We start from the raw sequence: 25061 nt of genomic DNA, 5'->3' as shown, positions 1-25061 counted from the left end.
GTTCTGCCTATGTTTTCCTCTAAGAGTTTGATAGTGTCTGGCCTTACATTTAGGTCTTTAATCCATTTTGAGCTTATTTTTGTGTATGGTTTTAGGGAGTGCTCTAATTTCATTCTTTTACATGAAGCTGTCCAGTTTTCCCAGTACCACTTATTAAAGAGCCTGTCTTTTCTCCATTGTATACTCTTGCCCCCTTTATCAAAGATAAGTGACCATATGTGCGTGGATTTATCTCTGGGCTTTCTATCCTGTTCCATTGATCTATATTTCTGTATTTGTGCCAGTACCATACTGTCTTGATTACTGTAGCTTTGTAGTATAGTCTGAAGTCAGGGGGCCTGATTTCTCCAGCTCTGTTTTTCTTTCTCTAGATTGCTTTGGCTATTTTTGGTCTTTTGTGTTTCCATACATATTGTGACATTTTTTGTTCTCGTTCTGTAAAAAATGCCATTGGTAGTTTGATAGGGATTGCATTGATTCTGTAGATTGCTTTAGGTAGTACAGTCTTTTTCACAATGTTGATTCTTCCAATCCAAGAACATGGTATATCTCTACATCTGTTTGTATCATCTTTAATTTCTTTCAACTGTGTCTTATAGTTTTCTGCATACAGGTCTTCTGTCTTCTTAGGTAGGTTTATTCCTAGGTATTTTTTGTTGTTGTTGTTGCAATTGTAAATGGGAGTGCTTCCTTAATTTCTCTTTCAGATTTTTCATCATTAATGTATAAGAATGCAAGAGATTTTTGTGCATCAATTTTGTATCCTGCTACTTTCCAAATTAATTGATTAGCTCTAGTAGCTTTCTGGTAGCATCTTTAGGATTCTGTATGTATAGTATCATGTCATCTGGAAACAGTGACAATTTTACTTCTTCTTTTCCAATTTGGATTTCTTTTATTTGTTTCTCTTCTCTGACTGCTGTGGCTAAAACTTCCAAACTTATGTTGAATAATAGCAGTGAGAGTGGACAACCTTGTCTTGTTCCTGTTCTTAGTGGAAATGGTTTCAGTTTATCACCATTGAGAACCAGGTTGGCTGTCGGTTTGTCATATATGGCCTTTATTATGTGAGGTAAGTTCCCTCTATAACTACTTTCTGTAGGGTTTTTTTCATAAATGGGTATTGAATTTTGTCGAAAGTTTTTCTGCATCTATTGAGATGATCATATGGTTTTCAGCTTTCAGTTTGTTAATATGGTGTATCACATTGATTGATTTGCATATATTGAAGAATCCTTGCATTCCTGGGATAAACCCCACTTGATCATGGTGTATGATCCTTTTAATGTGCTGTTGGATTCTGTTTGCTAGTATTTTATTGAGAATTTTTGCACCTATGTTCATCAGTGATATTGGCTTCTAGTTTTCTTTCTTTGTGACATCTTTTTCTGGTTTTGCTATCAGGGTGATGGTGGCCTTGTTGAATGAGTTTGGGAGTGTTCCTCCCTCTGCTCTATTTTGGAAGAGTTTGAGAAGGATAAGTGTTAGCTCTTCTCTAAATGTTTGCTAAAATTCGCCTGTGAAGCCATCTAGTCCTGGGTTTTTGTTTGTTGGAAGATTTTAATTCACAGTTTCAATTTTAGTGCTTGTGATTGGTCTCTTTATATTTTCTACTTGTTCCTGGTTCAGTCTTGGAAGGTTGTGATTTTCTAAGAATTTGTGATTTCTTCTAGGTTGTCCATTTTATTAGCATATAGTTGCTTGTAGTGTCTCTCATGATCCTTTGTATTTCTGCAGTGTGAATTGTTACTTCTCCTTTTTCATTTCTAATTCTGTTGATTTGAGCCTTCTTCCTTTTTTTCTTGATGAGTCTGGCTAATGGTTTATCAATTTTGTTTATCTTCTCAAAGAACCAACTTTTAGTTTTATTAATCTTTGCTATTGTTTCCTTCATTTCTTTTTCATTTATTTCTGATCTGATCTTTATGATTTCTTTCATTCTGCTAACCTTGGGGTTTTATTGTTCTTCTTTCTCTGATTGCTTTAGGTGTAAGGTTAGTTTGTTTATTTGAGGAGGAATATTGCTATAAACTTCCCACTTAGAACTGCTTTTGCTGCATCCCATAGGTTTTGGGTCATTGTGTTTTCATTGTCCTTAGTTTCTAGGTATTTTTTAATTTCCTCTTTGATTTCTTCAGTGATCTCTTGGATATTTGGTAACATATATTTTAGCCTCAATGTGTTTATATTTTTTACAATTTTTTTCCTTTATTTGATATCTAGTATCATAGCATTGTGTTCAGAAAAGATATTTGATATGATTTCAATTTTCTTGAATTTACCAAGGCTTGATTTGTGACCCAATATATGATCTATCTTGGAGAATGTTCCATGAGCACTTCAAAAGAAAGGGTATTCTGTTGTTTTTGGATAGAATGTGTTATAAATATCAATTAAGTCCATCTTGTTTAATGTATCATTTAAAGCTTGTGTTTCCTTATTTATTTTCATTTTGGTTGATCTGTCTCTTGGTGAAAATAGCATATTAAAGTCCCCTACTACTATTGTCTTACTGTTGATTTCCCCTTTTATGAATGTTAGCATTGCCTTAATACATGTATTGAGGTGCTCCTATGTTGGGTGCATAAATATTTACAATTGTTATATCATCTTCTTGGATTGATCCCTTGATTATTATGTAGTGTCCATCTTTGTCTCTTGTAATAGTCTTTGTTTTAAAGTCTATTTTTTTCTGATATGAGAATTGCTACTTCAGCTTTCTTTTGATTTCCATTTGCATGGAATATCTTTTTCCATCCCCTCACTTTCAGTCTGTATGTGTCCCTAGGTCTGACGTGGGTCTCTTGTAGACAGCATATATACGGGTCCTGTTTTTGTATCCATTCAGCCAGTCTATGTCTTTTGGTTGGAGCATTTCATCCATTTATAAGTTAAGTATCAATATGTATGTTCCTATTTCCATTTTCTTAATTGTTTTGGGTTTCTTATTGTAGGTCTTTTCCTTCTCTTGTGTTTCCTGCCTAGAGAAGTTCCTTTAGCATTTGTTGTAAAGCTGCTTTAGTGGTGCTGAATTCTCTTAGCTTTTGCTTGTCTGTAAAGGTTTTAATTTCTCTCTCGAATCTGAATGAGAACCTTGCTGGGTAGAGTAATCTTGGTTGTAGGTTTTTCCCTTTCATCACTTTAAATATGTACTGCCACTGTCTTCTGGCTTGCAGAGTTTCTGCTGAAATATCAGCTGTTTACCTTATGGGGATTCCCTTGTATGTTATTTGTTGCTTTTCCCTTGCTGCTTTTAACATTTTTTCTTTGTATTTAATTTTTGATAGTTTGATTAATATGTGTCTTGGCCTGTTTGTCCTTGGATTTATCCTGTAAGGGACTCTCTGTGCTTCCTGGCCTTGATTGACTATTTTCTTTACCATATTAGGGAAGTTTTCAACTGTAATCTCTTCAAAAATTTTTGCTGTCCCTTTCTTTTTCTCTTCTTTTTCTGGGACCCCTATAATTGGAATGTTGGTAAGTTTAATGTTGTTGCATAGGTCTCTGAGACTGCCCTCAATTCTTTTCATTCTTTTTTCTTTATTCTGCTCTGTGGTAGTTATTTCCACTATTTTATCTTCCAGGTCACTTATCTGTTCTTCTACCTCAGTTATTCTGCTATTGATTCCTTCTAGAGAACTTTTAATTTAATTTATTGTGTTGTTCATCATTGTTTGTTTGCTCTTTAGTTCTTCTAGGTCCTTGTTAAATGTTTCTTGTATTTTCTGCATTCTATTTCCAGGATTTTGGATCATCTTTACTATCATTATTCTGAATTCTTTTTTCAGGTAGACTGCCTATTTCCTCTTCATTTGTTTGGTCTGGTGGGTTTTTACCTTGCACCTTCATCTGCTATGTATTTCTCTGTTTCTCATTTTAATTAATTTACTGTGTTTGGGGTCTAATTTTCGCAGCCTGCAAGTTAGTAGTTCCATTATTTTTGGTGTCTGCTCCCAGTGGCTAAGTTTGGTTCAGTGGGTTGTGTAGACTTCCTGTTGGAGGGGACTGGTGCCTATTTTGTTGTGGATAAGGCTGGATCTTGTCTTTCTGGTGAGCAGGACCATGTCCAGTGCTGTGTTTTGGGGTGTCTGTGAATTTATTAAGATTTTAGGCACCCTCTCTGCTAATGGATGGGGTTGTGCTCCTGTCTTGCTAGTTGTTTGGCATGAGGTGTCCAGCACTGGAGCTTGCTGGTCATTGAGTGTAGCTGGGTCTTACTGTTGAGATGGAGATCTCTGGGATATCCCTCACCAATTGATATTATGTGGGGCCGGGAGGTCTCTGGTGGTCCAATGTCCTGAACTGGCTCTCCCACCTCAGAGGCTCAGGCCTGACACCTGCCCTGAGCACCAAGACCCTGTCAGTAACACAGCTAGAAGAAAAGGGAGAAAAAAAGAAAGATAATGTAAAATAAGATAAAGTTATAAAAATAAATAATATTTTTAAATATTATTAAAATAAAAATAGGGGCTTCCCTCGTGGCGCAGTGGTTGAGAGTCCGCCTGCCAATGCAGGGAACACAGGTTCGTGCCCTAGTCCAGGAAGATCCCACATGCCCGGGAAGATCCCACATGCCGCGGAGTGGCTGGGCCCGTGAGCCATGGCCACTGAGCCTGCGCATCCAGAGCCTGTGCTCCACAATGGGAGAGGCCACAACAGTGAGAGGCCCACGTAATGCAAAAAAAATAAATAAAATAAAAAATAAAATAAAAATAAATATAGTATTTAAAAAAAGGGAAGAGATCACCCAAACCAATAAACAAATCCACCAACAATAACATGCACTAAAAACTAAACTAAGATAAGCATAAAAATCAGAAACTAGTAGTTGCATACAGCAAACCCCAAGTCTGTAAGTTGTTCCCAAAGTCCACTGTCTCAGTTTTGGGTTGTCCTTGTCTATTCAGGTATTCCACAGATTCAGTGTAGATCAAGTTGATTGTGGAGATTTAATCTACTGCTCCTAAGGCTGCTGGGAGAGATTTCCCTTTCTCTTCTTTGTTTGCACAGCTCCTGGGGTTTAACTTTGGATTTGGCCCTGCCTATGCATGTAGGTCGCCCTCTGTCATCTGTTCTTCACCCAGACAGGAGTGAGTTAATGGAGCAGCTGATTAGGGAGCTCTGACTCACTCAAGCCAGGGGGAGGGAGGGGTATGGAATGCGGGACAAGCCTGCGGCAGCAGAGGCCAGCATAACGTTGCATCAGCCTGAGGCGCACCATGTGTTCTCCCGGGGGAGTTGTCCCTGGATCACGGGACCCTCGCAGTGGCATGCTGCACAGGCTCCCCGGAGGGGAGGTGTGGATAGTGACCTCTGCTTGCACACAGGATTCTTGGTGGCTGTAGCAGCAGTGTTAGCATTTCATTCCCATCTCTGGTGTCTGTGCTAATAGCTGAGGCTTGCGTCTGTCTCTGAACCTCACTTAGGCAGTCCTCTGAATCTCCTCTCCTCACACATCCCAAAGCAATGGTCTCTTGACTCTTAGGCAGGTCCAGAGATTTCCCCAGACTCCCTCTCGGCTAGCTGTGGTGCACTAACCCCTTCAGGCTGTGTTCAGGCAGCCAACCCCAGTCCTCTTCCTGTGATCCGACCGAGGCCCCAGCCTCAGCTCCCAGCCCCCACCCATCCCGGCGGGTGAGCAGACAAGCCTCTCGGGCTGGTGAGTGCTGGTCGACAACAATCCTCCGTGCAGGAATCTCTCGGCTTTGCCCTCCGCACCCCTGTTGCTGCGTTCTCCTCCACAGCTCCGAAGCTTCACCGCTCCGCCACCCACAGTCTCCACCCCAAAGGAGCTTCCTAGTGTGTGGAAACCTTTCCTCCTTCACAACTCCCTCCTAGAGGTGCAGGTCCTGTCCCTATTCTCTTGTCTCTGTTTTGTTCTTTTTTATTTTGCCCTATCCAGGTACATGGGGATTTTCTTGCTTTTTGGGAGGTCTGAGGTCTTCTGCCAGCGTTCAGTAGGTGTTCTGTAGGAGTTGTTCCACATGTAGATGTATTTTTGATGTATATGTGGGGAGGAAGGTGATCTCCACGTCTTAGTCCTCCGCCATCTTGAAGGTCCTCCTTGGGACATGTTTTAAACTGTTTCTAAAAACAGGAAAATGTCATTCACTATAACAATATTAAAATAACTATGTACTATATATTAAAATTTTATTTTTTTGTGTTTCCACTCAAATATTTTAATACCATTTACATCAAACATGCTTATATTTCAGACAACTATCTTTAAAATGAAAGAATGTTTTATACCTCTTGAAATCCTCACACTTAATGATAGCCAATAAATAATGTTTTCCATTTTTATATACTTCAAAACTATATTTTTATTAGAGGAAATTGTATTGAAGTTTATTTTATTTTTATTTTTATTATTTTTTGCAGTATGTGGGCCTCTCACGGTTGTGACCTCTCCCGTTGTGGAGCACAGGCTCTGGACGTGCAGGCTCAGCAGCCATGGCTCACGGGCCCAGCCCTCCGCAGCATGTGGGATCTTCCCAGACCAGGGCACAAACCCGTGTCCCCTGCATCGGCAGGCGGACTCTCAACCACTGCACCACCAGGGAAGCCCTATTTTATTTTTTAAATATAAAAATTTCTAAAATGAAGTTTGCTATTCATTTGGCTCTTGTTTTATAATTATTCTTAAAATTCTTTGGAAGCATCTGTAAACCTTTCTGTGTAACAGAATTCTTCCCTCAAAAGTGCTACTTTTGTTCTGATAAATTATTTTGCAGCCTTCTAAAATTTGGAGAAAAATATCCAAGGGGATTACCCAAAGTCGGGAAATTAAGTATTACCTACGTTTAATATCTAAGGGAATAGTAGATAAGTTCCATTTTTTTACTCACTATAGTTTGGTTAATTTTCTGATATCATATTCTAAAATGGTGACATTTCTTTTCTGGTTTATATCAGACCAATCCAGATAGTTTAATCTATCATAGAGGCGTTTAAGGGTAATGGGTAACAACTAGATAGGCTATGAGATAGAATGGGGATAAAGGATCTAAAAGGGGCTCAGATTCGATGGATGTTGTAATAAAAACTTCTTTAAAACCTGAAATGTGCAGAGACTTGATGGTTAAATGGAGCAGATTTTACAAATGAGTGTGGAAATATGATTGAACACAATGGGGGAACATTGTGTTTTTATTTTTATTGTGGTCCTTATTAAAAAGAAAATAGCAAAGGTTGTTACTTGGTAAAATATATCAAACACATATGTCTCCGTAAGTTTTTAAACTTGATAAGGGGGAAGAAAAAGAATATGTCAGTAATGAAATGAATCTTGAACTTGGGCAATGAAGGTAAATGTGATGCTTTGAATGAACAGACACCTTGTTTGACTAGAAATAATCATCGTTCTATTTTCTTGTCAAACACGTTAGTTTCTGGCTGTCAGAGAATGCTATTCCATTTCTAATATTTCTGCATCAGTCTTTTGCTCTTACAAAACAAATGCTGTCGCCTGTCAGGACTTCACAGTTTCAATTGCCAGACTTATCTGTCTTCGGCAGGATTAGACAGAAATGTTTCTCATTCAGAGGCTGCTCCTGTGGAAGATGGCAGAAACCCCAGGAAATTTGAGTACATTAGCTTCAAAGAACCTGTCTGCCACCCTTCTGACAATCTGCTCTGCAAAGTACCTTCCAATCTCTTGTTCCCTGGGCCGTTTTCTCTGCATCTTAAATGTGTATTCTTGGCATCACATATAGACTTCAGTAATTTTTTATGTTTTAATGTTAGTTGCACAAATACAAGTACAAGCCATGATTTTCACTTAATTGGCATTAGTCATTTCCAGTAAATTGCATAAAAACCATGGGCAAAGATGATAGAAAATGTGTCTCAGATAAAACTAATGTTAGTGGGACTGGTTGAAATGGAGTGAATGAGAATTTTACACCTATGGGCTGTAACTTTAAAATAGTGTTCTTTTTTAAAGAAAATGTTAACTAGTAGTTTCAGTTATTATTTAATATTTATAATACAGAGGAGTTGTCAGAGGAAGTCATGGTACTTCAGTTATTTGAAAAAAAAAAGCAGTAATTACTTCTATTCTTCAGAAAGTGTGCAAACTGCTTCCAAGGATCACATCTGCATTTTCCCGTCCTACTTTGTCCTTTCTACTTCCTCAGCCCCTCCCTCCTTCTCCCAGAAGAAGACCAGTGAAGCGGCTAGAGGTCAAGGGTGTGCTTGTGTGTTTCCTTTTCCCAACAGGCTACATCTCTTGGTATTTATATGCTTCTAAACTTTTATTAAGGGGTTTATAATCTTGTCATTGAAAATTTTATTACTCCATAAAATCTGCAAAATCTCTACTCGAAAAATCTCAACCTTTTCTCTAGGAATGGGAAAACAGCCTGTGACATTGAAAAATGTCACTGACCACAGCTGGATTTGACGGTTTATTTTGGTGGAGACAAAGTCTATAGAAACTATTCCTTTAATTCTCATTTTTAACGTGCTGTGTTGGTAAATTGTAGGATCTATCTGTTCTTTTTATTATTTTTGCTGTCATTTTTTGTTTGTTTTGGCCACCACAATTTCAGAAGGATTCCAACTGATAAATAAGTAGTATATCTCACTATCTTACTCAATGTCTTTTCAGGAAACGATTCAGGGTCTTTTTTTCTTATTTGGATAAATTTTAAATAGCCTTTGAAAGCATAAATATAAAAAGCAGTTCATGGAAGAATGTTAATCAGATCTCCTATGGTGAAAAAGAGATAATTTTGTATCCTATATGCTTTGCTTCAGAGGTAAAAGATAGTCTTTTTAAATTAACACATAATTTTAATAGCATAAGGTATAATATAATTTATGGCTTTATAGCCCATAGTAAATGGAAATCTAACAAACAACTCTTAATTTGATCAATGGAAATAACTATACTGGATAATTGTTATTTAATACTGGTTTATTTCTCATGATGGCCCAAGAAAATATACACTGCAAATATGTGGTGCTTTCTCCAAGGGGATTACTTCACCTTCACAGATTTGATTATTCTTCAGTACCTTGCCCTCACACACATTTGTAGTTATCCCCATTAAAACACAGTTACTAATTACATTAGGCTTTTCTCATAGGAATTTTGTTTTCAATTTTATAATTATCATTAGTGCTGTTCATCTGGCATAGTCTTCCATACCTCAGGTAAGCATCATTATCTAAATTAAAAACAACACAGTGATATCATTAGTTTATTGTCCACTATGAAGTTTTCATATCTCTCTCCATTACATAGCATGGATCCAGGTGATTTATTTAGAAAGAATTTATCGAGTGTTTAGTTTCTGCTGGAATTAAGAATTCTGTCCATTCTGTAAGGAACTCAAACTTTGTGAATGAAGGAGGACATAAAATGTCTAATTTTAATAAGATTTATATCAAACTACCACTAGGAATTAATGGGAGCATAGAAGGAGACCAATTCATTCTGAAGGGCTTTGCAAAGATTTATACAAAGTGTTACCTTAAAGGAAAAATATCAGTGAATTTAAAAAGACATTTCATCTTTGTTTGAGTGCAATTCTTTTAAAACGAAACTCCTCTTTTTTTTTGATGGTGTGTATATGTGGGTGTATGTAGACAGAAAATATTATTGGACAAGAGATCAAGGAAAATTATTTTTTTCTTTCTGGACCATAAACTACAGATTATATAAATAGTATTTTAAGAACAATGCCTTTATACTGAGGCTTTGGCACACCCTTTGTACTCCTAGATAAACAATCGAGGAATCAGTTGCCTATCTAGTCAACGGGCAGTGGGACTTAATGCACCAAATGTTAAGGGAATTTGATACAGCTAGCAACTCATCTGTGTCCCTGAACTTACTATAAATACTTATACCCATCATTAAGAAAGAAAACACAGGGACTTCCCTGGTGGCACAGTGGTTAAGAATCCACCTGCCAATGCCAGGGACATGATTTCGACCCCTGGTCTGGGAAGATCCTACATGCCATGGAGCAGCTAAGCCCATGCACCACAACTACTGAGCCTGTGCTCTAGAGCCTGTTAGCTGCAACTACTGAAGCCCACGCACCTAGAGCCTATGCTCAACAACAAGAGACGCCACTGCAATGAGAAGCCTGCACACTGCAATGAAGAGTAGACCCCACTTGCTGCAACTAGAGAAAGCCTGTGCACAGCAACGAAGACCCAACACAACCATAAATAAATAAATAAATAAATAAAATTTAAAAAAAAAAGAAAGAAAACGCGAATGAATTTGAGGTGCTCTGAATGTTCTATGCTTGAATATAAGGAAGTTCTAATCCAAAAAATTTAAATATCTATCAGTCTGAAAATAATAATAATATGCATATTGCTAAGCTTACTACTTTTTGTAATCATTGATGTTCATTGCCTTCGATTTACATAATTGTAATTCATTTATTTTAGAAATTGACATTGCTGTAAAATGAAATATTTGGATAGGAAAGAATAAAAGCTTGAAAGAAAGCACAGTTCTAATATTATCACAGAAAAGGATCTATTTTCATTGATGATATGATGATCCAATCTTTTCCTTCCCCAAGTATCATTCTTTAAATAGTGAAGCAGCTTATTCTCTAATATTTAGTGCCTCTCTAAGTTGTTTCTTATTAGAAATTGTATTGCTTAAGGCTGACATTTTCCTAATAGTAGTATGGTTTCCTACATTTTATATCATTAAAATTATGCATGCCTCAACAATGGCATATCCCTGTTGAGTCATAGCAATGTAAATAAAAATGCAAAGAGGCAAAGTCTATAATATTACCAAAAAATTGGTGTTTAGGGTGTAATATGGAGATTCATACTGCACAGATGTTTGGCAGAAATGAGATCTGCACCTCAATAGTATTACCTGTTTTATTGCTCTGCCTATGTACAGCAGGCAAGGGTAGAGAGACTATGACCTTGAATGCATCACAGAAGAACTGCTGCTTCAGAATAAAAAAAAAATCTCCACTCAAAGCAAGTATGTTCAAATAGTAAGAAAAAAAGTAATAATAAAAAAGTTAAAGGTTAAAAAATTTAAACTAACAAACATAGCAATATCTAGTGTTTAGATCTAGGGTTGCAGCTGTGAATGCATAAATTTAGTCAACATAAAAGAAGTGAAAGACAAAATATTTTATTTTTTCAACGAGACTGGAGATTCAAAGAACACACAAGTCCCTACAATTTCTGCAGTTATCCACAATGTGATTATTGTCCATTTTATCTGGGAGGGCCACTAGAAAGCATTTGATTTTGTGTAGTTTATAGCCAAATTACTTTCTTCCTGAATGTGTCTGTCTATCTATCTATCTATCTACTTACTTATCCATCTATCTACCTATCATCCACATCTATTTAAAGTTTAAATGTCTCAATTGCTAATGCTTTGAAAATAATAGAAACAGTAGTTACTAGTTAAATTCGAAAAGGACAAAGGTAATTTCTAATAAAATTTGAGCAGCATCACCACCACCACTACCACACACACACACACACACACACACACACACACACACACACACACATACACACAGACTCTGGTACTTCCCTAAACCAAGGAGAGTCACTTTCCTAACCTCTGTCCTTTATTTTGACTTGACTCTCCTTCCAGTAGCTAGGTATGTAAGGAAATTGTAGCATTAATTAGGTCTTAAAGAGAAACATTTCTTTCAATTTGGAATTTCCTTCAATAATGGATATAGGATCTGTCATCAATAGACAGACATAACCAATACTTTTATATCACAGTATAGATACATATTGCCAAAATGAAAACTGGAACCCATGTCTCCTTATGCAGAAATCAGGCTTTTTCTCAAAAACTTTATCTCAACAACCATAGATGTCCAGGAGAATCTCAGCACATCTTATACATTTCCTATATTGGTGAATGTAGATAATAAGAGGAAACTTATCATGTCATCAGAATATGCAAAGTATAGTTTATGATGACACGCTCCAATGGAACTTTAAAACACTTCCTAGCTGCAGCTACTCTCCTACAAATGTAGAATTTGAAAGAAGGCCACTATTCCTCTGGGTGTCCTCTTTTCTTCTTATGCTTATCACACTGAAAACTTAATCCTCGTTTTCTAGAACAAATCATTTTTTTCTAATCCCAAGAGAAAAAGCAACTTCAGCATTTTCATCAAAGCATGGACATCAGCTTAGTCACCCCATGTGAAATTTCATGTGAAGATAAGCTTGTTAAAACAAATTTTGAAAAGATGTATCTCTTCCTACAATGAGCCCATATACTGCCTGATAAAAAATATTTTTCTTTGTCCTTAGTTATATTAAAATTTTATATGTTCATTTTTATTTATAAATAAACAAATAAAATAAAATAAATAAATAATAAATAAATAAATAAAAATATCTCCAAGGTGTTATGAGGATCACATAAAAATGTAATCAAGACAGGCTACATGGAGCAAGCTGCACTTAGATTAAGCATTAAAAAATAAGTACGGGGCTTCCCTGGTGGCACAGTGGTTGAGAGTCCACCTGCCGATGCAGGGGTTCGTGTCCCGGTCCGGGAAGATCCCACATGCTGTGGAGCAGCTAGGCCCGTGAGCCATGGCTGCTGAGCCTGCACGTCCGGAGCCTGTGCTCTGCAAAGGGAGAGGCCACAACAGTGAGAGGCCCGTGTACCGACCACAAAAAAATAAAAATAAAAATAAATAAAGTATGATTTCAAGAACTAGAGAAGCAGTAGCCAAAAGTCCATCTGGCAGAGAATTTATGTAGAATGATCCTAGGAAATATGACTGAATAGAATGCCAGAATTTGAAAACAAATTTTATATGCAATCCTATAAAGACTTAAGATAATAATCAGAAAATATGTAGACAGTATATCTCTATGAAAAGTAATTATCTGCTGTTTGTGTGTAAGATTTGTTAATTGGAAAAATGCAAAAATACTAAATAAGAACTGTTCCAGAAGGCCTTTCTGAGACAGGTGAAGGACTCTGGACAAGGAAGATGGCTGAAATCCTTCCACATACACCTGATGTACCTTTGTATGTGTATGTCTAGAAATATATCTGATGTACATTGTATACATATACATTTTATATATTTGTGTGTGTATATATACATATGATAAAACAATACAAAAATAAAAAGGAGAAAGACAGAGAGAGACTGAGAGGGAGACTTCTATTTCTCCTGCTTCCGCATTGGGCCAAGATAGAAAAACAGGGGCTGAGTTTATTTTCCCACCCAAATCAACTAATAACAGGTGCAAAATATATAGAACACTGATTTTCAACATCAAACATCAGAGCCATGATCTCTGAGAGTAACAATCTTGGTGAAGCCTGTAATTGTCCCAGCTCACTACCTTGAGACAGTTTCCAGTCCACGGCACAAAGGGAAGGAATCCATTCATAGCCCAGTGAACTTCTTGAGTTAAGATGGAGCTGGGACTTCCGGGAAGATGGCGGAAGAGTAAGACGCGGAGATCACTTTTCTCCCCACAGATACACCAGAAATACATCTATGTGTGGAACAACTCCTATGGAGCACCTACTGAACGCTGGCAGAAGACCTCAGACCTCCCAAAAGGCAAGGAACCCCCCACGTACCTGGTTAGGGCAAAAGAAAAAATAAACAGAGACAAAAGGATAGGGACGGGTCCTGCACCAGCAGGAGGGAGCTGTGAAGGAGGAAAAGTGTCCACACACTAGGAAGCCCCTTCGTGGGCGGAGACTGCGGGTGGTGGAGTGGGGGAGCTTCAGAGCCGCGGAGGAGAGCACAGCAATAGGAGTGCAGAGGGCAAAGTGGAGAGATTCCAGCAGAGAGGATCGGGGCCGACCGGCATTCACCAGCCGAGAGGCTTGTCTGCTCACCTGCCGGGGCGGGCGGGGCTGAGAGCTGAGGCTCAGGCTTCAGTGGGAGCACGCTGGGAGAGAACTGGGGTTGGTGGCCTGAACACAGCCTGCAGGGCGTTAGTGCACCGCGGCTTGCCGAGAGGGAGTCGGGGGAAAACTCTGGACCTGCCAAAGAGGCAAGAGACTTTTTCTTCCCTCTTTGTTTCCTGGTGCGCGAGGAGAGGGGATTAAGAACGCTGCTCAAGGGAGCTCCAGAGACAGGCGCGAGCCGCGGCTAAAAGTGCGGACCCCAGAGACAGACTTGAGACGCTAAGGCCGCTGCTGCCGCCACCAAAAAGCCTGTGTGCGAACACAGGTCACTCTCCACAACCCCCTTCTGGGGAGCCTGTGCAGCCCGCCACTGCCAGGTTCCCGGGATCCAGGGACAACTCCCCCGGGAGAACGCACGGCGCGCCTCAGGCTGGCAACGTCACGCTGGCCTCTGCCGCCACAGGCTCGCCCCGCACTCCGTGACCCTCCCTACCCCCGGCCTGAGTGAGCCAGAGCCTCCGAATCAGCGGCTCCTTTAACCCCATCCTGTCTGAGCAAAGAACAGACGCCCTCCAACAACCTACACACAGAGGCGGGGCCAAATCCAAAGCTGAGCCCCTGGGAGCTGTGAGAACAAAGAAGAGAAAGGGAAATCTCTCCCAGCAGCCTCAGAAGCAGAGGATTAAAGCTCCACAATCAACTTGATGTACCCTGCACCTGTGGAATACCTGAATAGACAATGAATCATCCCAAAATAAGGAGCCGTGTAGATGAAAGGCTCTTGCTGCTGCAGCCAGGAGTTAGTGCTGTGCCTGTAAGGTGGGAGAGCCAACTTCAGGACACTGGTCCACAAGAGGCCTCCCAGCTGCACATAATATCAAACGGCGAAAATCTCCGAGAGATCTCCATCTCAACGCCAGCACCCAGCTTCACTCAACGACCAGCAAGCTACAGTGCTGGACATCTTATGCCAAACAACTAGCAAGACAGGAACACAACCCCACCCATTAGCAGAGAGGCTGCCCAAAATCATAATAAGTCTACAGACACCCCAAAACACACCACCACACGTGGACCTGCCCACCAGAAAGACAAGATCCAGCCTCATCCAGCAGAACACAGGCACTAGTACCCTCCACCAGGAAATCTACACAACCCACTGAACCAACCTTAGCCACTGGAGACAGACACTAAAAACAACAGGAACTACGAACCTTCAGCCTGCAAAAAGGAGACCCCAAACACAGTACGCTAAGCAAAATGAAAAGACAGAAAAACACACAGCAGATGAAGGAGCAAGATAAAAACCCACCAGACCTAACAAATGAAGAGGAAATAGGCAGTCTACCTGAAAAAGAATTCAGAATAATGATAGTAAAGATGATCCAAAATCTTGGAAATAGAATAGACAAAATGCAAGAAACAGTTAACAAGGACCTAGAAGAACTAAAGATGAAACAAACAATGATGAACAACACAATAAATGAAATGAAAAATACTCTAGATGGGATCAATAGCAGAATAACTGAGGCAGAAGAACGGATAAGTGACCTGGAAGATAAAATAGTGGAAATAACTACTGCAGAGCAGAATAAAGAAAAAAGAATGAAAAGAACTGAGGACAGTCTCAGAGACCTCTGGGACAACATTAAATGCACCAACATTCGAATTATAGGGGTTCCAGAAGAAGAAGAGAAAAAGAAAGGGACTGAGAAAATATTTGAAGAGATTATAGTTGAAAACTTCTCTAATATGGGAAAGGAAATAGTTAATCAAGTCCAGGAAGCACAGAGAGTCCCATACAGGATAAATCCAAGGAGAAATATGCCGAGACACATATTAATCAAACTGTCAAAAATTAAATACAAAGAAAGCATATTAAAAGCAGCAAGGGAAAAATAACACACAAGGGAATCCCCATAAGGTAAACAGCTGATCTTTCAGCAGAAACTCTGCAAGCCAGAAGGGACTGGCAGGACATATTGAAAATGTTGAAGGAGAAAAACCTGCAACCAAATTACTCTACCCAGCAAGGATCTCATTCAGATTTGATGGAGAAATTAAAACGTTTACAGACAAGCAAAAGCTGAGAGAGTTCAGCACCACCAAACCAGCTCTACAACAACTGCTAAAGGAACTTCTCTAGGCAAGAAACACAAAAGAAGGAAAAGACCTACAATAACGAACCCAAAACAATTAAGAAAATGGGAATGGGAACATACATATCGATAATTACCTTAAATGTAAATGGATTAAACGCTCCCACCAAAAGACACAGATTGGCTGAATGGATACAAAAACAAGACCAATATATATGCTGTCTACAAGAGACCCACTTCAGATCTAGATACACATACAGACTGAAAGTAAGGGGATGGAAAAAGATATTCCATACAAATGGAAATCAAAAGAATGCTGGAGTAACAATTCTCATATCTGACAAAATAGACTTTAAAATAAAGACTATTGGAAGAGACAAAGAAAGACACTACATAATGATCAAGGGATCAATCCAAGAAGATATAACAATTGTAAATATTTATGCACCCAACATAGGAGCACCTCAATACATAAGGCAAATACTAACAACAATAAAAGGGGAAATTGACAGTAATACATTCATATTAGGGGACTTTAACACCCCACTTTCACCAATTGACAGATCATCCAAAATGAAAATAAATAAGGAAACACAAGCTTTAAATGATACATTAAACAAGATGGACTTAATTGATATTTATAGGACATTCCATCCAAAAACAACAGAATACAAATTTTTTTCATGTGCTCATGGAACATTCTCCAGGATAGATCATATATTGGGTCACAAATCAAGCCTTGGTAAATTTAAGAAAATCGAAATTGTATCAAGTATCTTTTCCGACCACAATGCTATAAGACTAGCTATCAATTACAGGAAAAGATCTGTAAAAAATACAAACACATGGAGGCTAAACAATACACTACTTAATAACAAAGTGATCACTGAAGAAATCAAAGAGGAAGTCAAAAAATACCTAGAAACAAATGACAATGGAGACATGACGACCCAAACTCTATGGGATTCAGCAAAAGCAGTTCTAAGAGGGAAGTTTATAGCAATACAATCCTACCTTAAGAAACAGGATACATCTCGAATAAACAACCTAACCTTGCACCTAAAGCAATTAGAGAAAGAAGAACAAAAAAACCCCAAAGGTAGCAGAAGGAAAGAAATCATAAAAATCAGATCAGAAATAAATGAAAAAGAAATGAAGGAAATGATAGCAAAGATCAATAAAACTAAAAGCTGGTTCTTTGAGAAGATAAACAAAATTGATTAACCATTAGCCAGACTCATCAAGAAATTTAGGGAGAAGACTCAAATCAGTAGAATTAGAAATGAAAAAGGAGAGGTAACAACTGACTGCAGAAATACGAAGATCATGAGAGATTACTATAAGCAACTGTATGCCAATAAAATGGACAACCTGGAAGAAATAGACAAATTCTTAGAAATGCATAACCTGCCAGACTGAATCTGGAAGAAATAGAAAATATGAACAGACCAATCACAAGCACTGAAATTGAAACTGTGATTAAAAATCTTCCAACAAACAAAAGCCCAGGACTAGATGGCTTCACAGGTGAATTCTATCAAACATTTAGAGAAAAGATAACACCTATCCTTCTCAAACTCTTCCAAAATAGAGCACAGAGAGGAACACTGCCAAACACATTCTACGAGGCCACCATCACCCTGATACCAAAACCAGACAAGGATGTCACAAAGAAAGAAAACTACAGGCCAATATCACTGATAAACAAAGATGCAAAAATCCTCAACAAAATACTAGCAAAAGAATCCAGCATCACATTAAACGGATCATACACTATGATCAAGTGGGGTTTATTCCAGGAATGCAAGGAATCTTCAATATATGCAAATAAATCAATGTGATACACCATATTAACAAATTGAAGGAGAAAACCCATATGATCATCTCAATAGATGGAGAGAAAGCTTTCAACAAAATTCAACACCCATTTATGAAAAAAAAACTCTGCAGAAAGTAGGCATAGAGGGGACTTTCATCAACATAATAAAGGCCATATATGACAAACTCACAGCCAACATCGTCATCAATGGTGAAAAACTGAAAGCATTTCCATTAAGATCAGAAACAAGACAAGGTTGCCCACTCTCACCACTCTTATTCAACATAGTTTTGGAAGTTTTAGCCACAGCAATCAGAGAAGAAAAGGAAATAAAAGGAATCCAAATCGGAAAAGAAGAAGTAAAGCTGTCACTGTTTGCAGATGACATAATACTATACATAGAGAATCCTAAAGATGCTACCAGAAAACTACTCGAGCTAATCAATGAATTTGGTAAAGTAGCAGGATACAAAATTAATACACAGAAATCTCTGGCATTCTTATACACTAATGATGAAAAATCTGAAAGTGAAATCAAGAAAACACTCCCATTTACCATTGCAACAAAAAGAATAAAATATCTAGGAATAAACCTACCTAAGGAGACAAAAGACCTGTATGCAGAAAATTATAAGACACGGATGAAAGTAATTAAAGATGATACAAATAGATGGAGAGATATACCATGTTCTTGGATTGGAAGAATCAACATTGTGAAATTGACTCTACTATCCAAAGCAATCTACAGATTCAATGCAATCCCTATCAAATTACCACTGGCATTTTTCACAGAACTAGAACAAAAAATTTCACAATTTGTATGGAAACACAAAAGACCCCAAATAGCAAAAGCAATCTTAATAACGAAAAAAGGAACTGGAGGAATCAGGCTCCCTGACTTCAGACTATACTACAAAGCTACTGTAATCAAGACAGTATGGTACTGGCACAAAAACAGAAATATAGATCAATGGAACAGGATAGAAAGCCCAGAGATAAACCCACGCACATATGGTTACCTTATCTTTGATAAAGGAGGCAGGAATATACAGTGGAGAAAGGACAGCCTCTTCAATAAGTGGTGCTTGGAAAACTGGACAGGTCCATGTAAAAGTATGAGATTAGAACATTCCCTAACATCATACACAAAAATAAGCTCAAAATGGGTTAAAGACCTAAATGTAAGGCCAGAAACTATCAAACTCTTAGAGGAAAACATAGGCACAACACTCTATGACATAAATCACAGCAAGATCCTTTTTGACCCACCTCCTAGAGTAATGGAAATAAAACCAAAAATAAACAAATGGGACCTAATGAAACTTCAAAGCTTTTGCACAGCAAAGGAAACCATAAAGAAGACCAAAAGACAACCCTCAGAATGGGAGAAAATATTTACAAATGAAGCAACTGACAAAGGATTAATCTCCAAAATTTACAAGCAGCTCATGCAGCTCAATTACAAAAATCAAACAACCCAATCCAAAAATGGGCAGAAGACCTAAATAGACATTTCTCCAAAGAAGATATACAGACTGCCAACAAACACATGAAAGAATGCTCAACATCATTAATCATTAGAGAAATGCAAATCAAAACTACAATGAGATATCACCTCACACCAGTCAGAATGGCCATCATCAAAAAATCTAGAAACAATAAATGCTGGAGAGGGTGTGGAGAAAAGGGAACACTCTTGCACTGCTGCTGGGGATGTGAATTGGTACAGCCACTATGGAGAACAGTATGGAGATTCCTTAAAAATCTACAAATAGAACTACCATGTGACCCAACAATCCCACTACTGGGCACATACTCTGAGAATACCATAATTCGAAAAGAGTCATGTACTAAAATGTTCATTACAGCTCTATTTACAATAGCCCAGAAATGGAAACAACCTAAGTGTCCATCATCGGATGAATGGTTAAAGAAGATGTGGCACATATATACAATGGAGTGTTACTCAACCATAAAAAGAAACGAAATTGAGCTCTTTGTAATGAGGTGGATGGACCTAGAATCTGTCATACAGAGTGAAGTAAGTCAGAAAGAGAAAAACAAATACCGTATGCTAACACGTATATATGGAATTTAAGAAAAAAAAATGTCATGAAGAACCTAGGGGTAAGACAGGAATAAAGACACAGACCTACTAGAGAATGGACTTGAGGATATAGGGAGGGGAAATTGTAAGCTGTGACAAAGCAGGAGAGTGGCATGGACATATATACACTACCAAAAGTAAAATAGATAGCTACTGGGAAGCAGCTGCATAGCACAGGGAGATCAGCTAGGTGGTTTGTGACCACCTAGATGGGTGGGATAGGGAGGGTGGGAGGGAGGGAGATGCAAGAGGCAAGAGATATGGGAACATATGTATATGTATAACTGATTCACTTTGTTATAAAGCAGAAACTAATACACCATTGTAAACCAATTATACTCCAATAAAGACGTAAAAAAAAAATTGTGTTTCACAGTCCACCATTTCTGCCACAAATAAAACATTACTTACTCACGCTTGTGTATTCAAAATTTCCTAGTTTGCCTAAATTACACCTGGGCACAAAATGCATTTTTAAACTTCAGTCCTTTAGATGTTACTGTCTCAGGCCTTGAATACTTTCATATCCTTTTCATCGTATTGAATTTCTATTCATTATGCAATGTTTAGTTCAAGTGCTATGATCTCTAAGAAGACTTCATAGATTCCCCGTCACAATGAATTACTCTTTACTCTTGCTTCACTCAGCATCCTACATGTGTCCTGGCTCAGTATTTATATTAATTTGACTTTCATTATTTTATTCATTTATATCTCTGTATCTGCCTTGGCTAATATTTTCAAAGACAGTAGGACCAATCATCTATGACCACGTTATATCCATTACTCACACAGCATCCAGAATGATATGTTTTTGTAATAGACTTTATGTATTAGAATACTTTTAGATTCACAGCAAAATTGAGCAGATAATATGGGGAGTTCACACAACCCCTATACCTCCATCATACACAGCTTCCCCCCACTATCCACACAGCACACAGAGTGGTATATTTGTAATAACGTATGAAACTACACTGACACATCATTACCGCCTAAAGGCTAGTCTTTACATTAGGGTTCACTCCTGGTATTGTACAGTCTATGGGTCTTGACGAATATGGGATGACATATATTCACCATTATAGTATGACATAAAAATAGTTTTACTGCCCTAATAATCCTCTGTACTCAGCTTATCATCTCTCCCTTCTTTTCCCTAAACCCTTGGCCACCACTGACTTTTTACTGCCTCCATAGTTTTACCTTTTCCAGAATGTTACATATTTGGAATCATATAGTTTGTAGCCCTTTCAGAATGGTTTATTACACTTAGTAAAATGTATCTAAGTTTCCTCTATGTCTTTTCATGGCTTCATAGCTCATTTATTTCACTGATGGATAATATTCCATTGTCTGGGTGTTCCAAAGTTTATTTATCCATTCCTCTAGTGAAGGACATCTGGTTGTTTCTGAGTTTTTACAACTATGAATAAAGCTGCTACAAACATCCATGTGCAGGTATTTGTGTGGACATACATTTTCTCCCCATTTGGGTAAATATGGAGGTGTGTGATTGCTAGATCATATAGCTAGAGTATGTTTATTTATTTTTTTATGAGTTCTTTATTTCATTCACTTATTGTCAGTTTATTTATTTATTTATTTACATGACTGTGCCGGGTCTTAGCTGCGGCACACGGGATCATCGTTGCTGCATGTGAGATCCTCATTGCAGCATGTGGGATCTTCAATGCAGCATGCGGGATCTTTAGTTGAGGCATGAAGGCTCTTTGTTGCAGATTGCGGGATCTAGTTCCATGACCAGGGATCAAAGCCGGGCCCCCTGCATTGGGAGCATGGTGTCTTAACCACTGGACCACGAGGGAAGTCCCTAGAGTATGTTTAGTTTTGTTAGAAAGTGCCAGAGTTTTCCAAAATGACTATCATTTTTCATTCTCACAATCAATGAATGAGCATTCCTGTTGCTCCACATACTTGCAAATATTTGGGATTGTCAGCTTTTTGGATTTCAGCCATAATAATAGGTATGTGGTTTTAATTTGCAGTTCCCTCATGACATATGATGTCAAGCATCTTTTCACATGCTTACATTTATCATCTGTATGTCTTTGATGAGGTGTCTGTTCAGATAATTTGTGTATTTTTATCTGGGTTGTTCATTTTCTTATTGTTGAGTTTTAAGAGTTATTTAAATAATTTGGATTACAGTCTTTTATCAGGTGTTTCTTTTGCAAATATTTTCTCCCAGTCCATGGCTTGTATTCTCATTCTCTTGACACTGTTTTCACTAGCACAGAAAATTTTACTTTTTATGAAGTCTAGCTTATTCATTCCTTCTTTCATGGATTTAGCCTTTGTTGTTTTATCTAAAAAGTTGCTGGCCAAATCAAAGTTATCTAGATTTTTTCCTATGTTATCTTCTAGGAGTTTTGTAATTTTCCATTTTATATTTAGGTGTATAATCAATTTGAGGTTAATTTTTTCAAAGAGTGTAAGCTCTGTGTCAATATTCTTTTTTTCCCCTGCATATAGATGTTCACTTGATCCAACATCCTTTATTAAAAAGCCTGTCTTTTTTATATTTTATTGTCTTTGCTTCTTTGTCAAAGGCCAGTTGACTATATTTGTGTGGGTCTAGGCTTGGACTCTCTATTCTCTCCCATTGACCTATTTGTCTATTCTTTCACCAATATCACACTCTTTTGATACTGTAGCTTTATAGTAAGTCTAGAAGTTGGATGGTGTCAGTTCTTCAACTTTGTTTTTCAGTCTTAAGTATTGTGTTAGCTATTATGGGTCTTTTGCTTCTCCATATAAACTTTAGTATAAGTTTGTTGACACCTACAAATTAACTTGCTGGGATTTTGATTGGGTTTACATTGAATCTATCAATGCTGTTGAGAAGAACAGATATTTTGGCAATATTAAAACCTCATATCTATGAACACAGAATATCTCTCCATTTATTTAGTTCCTCTTTGATTTAGTTCATCAGGGGTTTTTAGTTTTCTTCATATATATCTTATACATGTTTTGTTAATTTATACCTAAGTATTTAATTTTCAGGAATGCTAATGTAAGTTGTACTGTGTTTTAGATTTCAGATTCCAACTGTCCATTGCTGGCATATAGGAAAGTAATTGACTGTTGTGTATTGACCTTGTATCCCACAACATAATATGATCACTTATTAGTTTCAGGATTTTTTTGTTGTTGTTGATTCATGTAGATTTTCTAGAGACAAACATTTCATCTTTGAACACAGTTTTATGTCTCCCTTCACTACATGTGTAGCTTTTATTTCCTTTTCTTTTTATTAGCTAGAATTTTCAGTACATTTTGAACAGGAGTGGTAAAAGGGGACATCCTTGTCTTTTTTTGATCTTAGTGGGATAGCTTCTAGTTTCTCATTATTAAGCATGATGTTGGCTGTAGGTTTTTTTGTAGATATTCTTTATCAAATTGAGAAAGTTCCCCTAGTTTTCTGAGAGATTTTTTTCGTGAATAGATGTATTCTGTTAAATTCATTTTCTGCACCTATTGATATAATCATGTGATTTTCCTTCTTTAGACTGTTGATGTAATGGATTAACTGATTTTTTTAAATGTTGAGCCATCCTTGCATAACTGGAATAAATCCCACTTGATGGTGGTATATAATTTTTTAGCATATTGTCAGATTCAATTTGCTAATATTTTGCTGATGATTTTTGCATCTATGTTTATGAGAGATATTGGTCTGTAGTTTTCTTTCCTTGTCATGTTTTTTTTTCTCGTTTTGGTAGCAGGATAACATTAACTTCATAGCATGAATTAGGAAGTATGTCCTCTGCTTCTATCTTCTGGAAGAGATTTCAGATAATTAGTAAAATTTTTTTCCTTAAATGTTTGGTAGAATTCACCTGTGAATTCCTTTGGGCCTGATGTTTTCTGTTTTTTAACATATTATTTAGATGCAATTTCTTTAGTAGACATAGGCCCAATCAGATTGTCTATTCCTTCTTGTGTGAGTTTTGAGAGACTGTGTCTTTCAAGAAATTAATCTGTGCCCAAATTTGTGGGCATACATTTGCTCGTAGTATCCCTTAGTATCCTTTTAATATCAATGAACTCAGTAGTGATGTCCTCTCTTTCATCTCTGATACTAGTAAATTATGTTCTCTGTATTAGTTAGCCTGTCTAGAGTCATACTGATTTTATTGGTCTTTTCAAAGAACCAGCTTTTTGTTTTATTGATTTTTCTCTATTGATTTCCTATTTTCAATTTCATTGATTCTTGCTATAATTTTTATTATTTCTTTTCTTCTTTATTTGGATTTAATGTTCTCTCCTTTTCTTAGAGTCCTAAAGTAGTAGCTTATGTTATTGTTTTTAGATCTTTTTAAAGATAATATTAGCATTTGATGTGTGAAAAGAAGTATGTCAGGAATGACTAGGATGTGATCTGAGGACCTCCATGTTTGTTGCCCATGGTGGGCTTTTGCTAAACGTCTTAAATTAAAACTGCTGAATAGTTGCTGATTTGCCAAAAGGAAGGAATAAGATTGAAAACTGGACTTCTTCTGGATGAAAGAAAACGTAGCTTTCCCTAGTAACAGATAAGATGTGTTCTATAACCTAAACGTATATACAGAAAAATTTTACCCTCCAGTCCAAATTCCTGGTTCCCACAGAGGTTTCTGCCTGTGGCTGTCCACTTCAGCAATTAGTGAATTTCTATACCCACCTATGTCTCCAATTTTGAGTACAGCAGTTTTCCCTGTGACCTCAGTTCTCTGGAACATCTAAGAAGACCTTTTGTTTGTTTGCTTGCTTACTTTCCCCTGTTTGCTCAACTGTATACTTCCAAGCTCCTTACATGCCAGACTGGAAACCAGAAGTTCAAAATTGTATGTTTTAATACACAATAATTGGAGGATACTTCTATGCATCAAACTCTTCATGGCTTCTCATCTCACCGGAATAAAATCTGAGACCCTTATGATCAGCTTCAAGGCTTAAGGCTTAAATTGTGTCTCCCACTTGATTCTATAATCTCATATCTTATCATCAACCACTTTGATCTCTAGATTCTCACAACACTAGCCTCCTTTCCAAGCTTCAAATACACCAGTATCTTTCACACCTTATGACCTTTGCAGTGGTTCTTCCTGCTATCTTCAGTGTTCTTTCCCCTTAACTTCAAAGGGCTCCTTCTTTTAATTC

This window comes from Pseudorca crassidens, chromosome 2, assembly GCF_039906515.1.
Source record: "Pseudorca crassidens isolate mPseCra1 chromosome 2, mPseCra1.hap1, whole genome shotgun sequence".
NCBI lineage: Eukaryota > Metazoa > Chordata > Mammalia > Artiodactyla > Delphinidae > Pseudorca > Pseudorca crassidens.
This window is presented reverse-complemented; position numbering follows the sequence as displayed.